This window comes from Sturnira hondurensis, unplaced genomic scaffold (assembly GCF_014824575.4).
Source record: "Sturnira hondurensis isolate 20B ecotype Veracruz unplaced genomic scaffold, ASM1482457v3 Scaffold0000880, whole genome shotgun sequence".
NCBI lineage: Eukaryota > Metazoa > Chordata > Mammalia > Chiroptera > Phyllostomidae > Sturnira > Sturnira hondurensis.
Window position 1 is genome coordinate 19,264,390 of NW_028073511.1, and position 3,179 is coordinate 19,267,568.

Sequence of the window (3,179 nt, forward strand, 5' to 3'; positions counted from 1 at the left end):
GTTACTGAAATTCTGCCGTACACACAAAATACATATTTTTGCCAACCTGACAAAAAATTTGTGTATAACTTTGATTCATTCACACCTGGAGGCTATTGTTGCATTGGCTGTCTTTTTTTTTTTTTTTTTTTGACAATAAGGGGAAAGAGGTCAGTACCCGTGACTAAAGGCTCAGGTATTAGTTGTTTCAAAATTCTTGCAGCACAACAGTTGAAAATTGCTGCCATAAAAAAAAGATGTGATACTTACTTGTCAGGGAAGATACCAGGATCACAAAGGTGGCCTTCCCAGGGCAAGGGTTATCCACTGCACTCTGGATGTTCACACCCATGCGACTTCCCCAAATGTGGGAAACTTGAATGCATAATTTGTGGTAGTGGGGACTATATTGGTGCTCTCCCTTGGACAAAACAGAGAAGATTTGAGTTGTTGTGCCTTAGCAATGTCTGTGGTGCTGAGATCAAAGTTTAACCAACCTTACCTGTTGAAGTAAGAGGTCAATAGACCTAGTAAAGGTAGTGGAGAGTGTAATAGTTAAAATGACAGAGCCAGGGAACACAGTGACTGGGTTCAGACTTTAGATTCTCTGCTGATTAGATGTGTATCTCTGGAAATTTCACTTAACTTTGAACTGATAAATGCACCTGCTTCAGAAAGACCTTACAAAATTTATATGAGTTTTTAAGAGAAGTAGAATGTGCTATGCACATTTTAACTGTTATTAGTATTATTATTTAGAAAATATTCTTTTCAAGGGAAGAAAATACTTTTCTATCTGATGTTTTGCTTAACATATGTTGTTTCCTTCACAGACTTGAAACGTGAGATATTTACCTAGCTCAGCAAACTACACTTGGGTTCAATGTGGCTCATCATGTATTTGCAAAATAAAGTTTTACTGGAACACAGATCATGCTCACTCATTATGCATTATCTTGACTGCTTTTGCGCTATAACAGAAGAACTGAGAAGTTGCGAAAGAGACTACAGAGCCTACAAGACCCAAAATATTTACACTCTGGATCTTAACAGAAAAAAGTTTGACAACTGCTATATACGTTACAACAGCTGCAATATCAATAACTGGTATTCATCATTTTTTACAAAATTTGTTTCCTTTTTCTCTTATTCTTTTAAAGATATGTCATGTTTATATTTCATGTTACATAATACCTGGCTTTATTTTATTGGGTGACAGGTACTCAAAGAAGTGGTTTAGACTTTAGAATCAGATATGTTCATGAGTACATGTATGGCATGTAAAATAATCAATTCCCTAAATTTCGCTTTCCAGTCTGTAAAAGAATCCAATATTGTGCCTAGAATATAATGGTATTTATTGTTAGCCACCTCACATTTATTCTTACAACACATTTGTTTGCCAGATTAGGCAGGAAATATTATGCACCAGTTGTAGATATGAGGTTGAATATCAAGTCAAATTACTTGTTAGTTTAAGGAAGGAAAAAAGTCAACTAAAATTTATAGTCTAGTGGTTAGAACACATTTTTGAAAACTGATCTATAGGTTCATACTCTATCTCTGTCTTATGGACTGTGTGTGACCTTAGCCTTAATCTACTCATCTGTGCGCACTTTCTTTGATTTAAAAGTTCTGAATAAATGCTTCTGATTTTAAAGAGTATGTTGGGGGATTCAATAAGCTAATATATAAAAATGTTCACATTATTAAGGATAAAGTAAATAATACAAAATCATTACTTTAGTATTAGCCATCCTCAATGCACCAGAATATCTAGTTTTATGCTAATTAATTATTGTAATAATTTTATACATAATTCTTTTCATTAAAAGTAAGAAGGAATGTAGTAGATAAACAAATGGATAGATCTTGATAGACAGATGATACATAGATAATTTGTAGTATAGATCATATGATCATCTTGCTCAGGTGCCCACAGTAGAAAGAGAAAAGCAATTTGTAATGAAAATAATTGCATTACCATATGTTTAACTCAACAGTATTATTAGTTTAAGATGTATGCCTGGAAATAGTGGGAAACAACTTTTGATAAATTTTGTTAGGCTATAAAGTAATAAAAGGATAACATGGAATATGCATACTGAGATACATATTTCAGATAAAATATGTTGTTTGAAAATTAATGTCATGTTACTGAGGCAATGTAAACTGTAGGTGGACTCACGTTTGGTTCCTTGAACTAACACATGCTGTAAAGTTATCTTCACCTCCACCTCATTATCCAGACCTTACAGGATCATTGTTAAGAAACAAATAATATATAAAAATCACCTAGGAAATATAATGCCAAAGGTATACAAAATAACATCTAATGTCTTCTATACAATTTTATTTTAAATTTACATTTTATTTTAGTCACCATACACCATAAAGATAGGTCATTTGTTTGGATTATTGAGAAATGAGGTTAATTTAAAAATGAGTGAACAGAAATCCCATCCGAAGTGAAGTAGGAAGAATATAAAGCTGAGCGCTCCCACTGGATGCTGGTCTCACAGCACAAGCCCAGAACTCTGTGTATGTAACAGCCCTTCTCAGTTTCCTTTTTCCTCCATGACAGAATTTCTTCTGCACTTTAGCTGATGTGCCCATGATTCACCATAGTTGGAGGTACTGGATTACAATTCCTGTTGCTCCCCAATAAATTCACTTTTGCTGGGTATCTATCTGGATGAATTTTGTATATTATCAAACAATTTCATTGATGTGAGGTTATTCAAAGAAGTGTGGAGTTAATCAGGCAATTGGATAAAGTTTATCTTTGACCTGTATCTACCCTTTTTTCCCGTATGTCTACTAACCTATCACCTTCTCTTCTTGCTCTCCCAAGAGAAAATAATCTTCAGTTTGATATTCAAAACAATCCACTTGTGTGTACTGTTTCTCGGGGACATACTGTGCAGAAGCATACTCCTAGTCACAGTCACTTTATGTAGATGATCAAAAGCATGAAAGCACACGAGGAACACAACTTGTGAAAGATCATTTGCAAACTCTATATAGTAGAGCCAGTAATATGATATGAGACATTAATTTAGCTAAACCTCAGAAATGACAATATCATTTTTCACTTACAATGCACTAAAATATGCAAACAAATAAGATAACTTTTCCCAAGTTTTTTTGCAGTGTATCTCCACAACCCAGTGAAACTTTTCCCACCAGTGGCCTCAGGA

The 3,179-nt window shown here is 34.1% G+C and overlaps 1 non-coding gene across 1 annotated transcript; it reads left to right on the forward strand.

Annotated features, from left to right (window-relative positions):
* Positions 1-241: 241 nt before the first annotated feature.
* Positions 242-403, forward strand: LOC118994370 (U1 spliceosomal RNA). The gene has a single exon (XR_005068032.1). It is a non-coding gene; the product is annotated as a U1 spliceosomal RNA (small nuclear RNA).
* Positions 404-3,179: the final 2,776 nt, after the last annotated feature.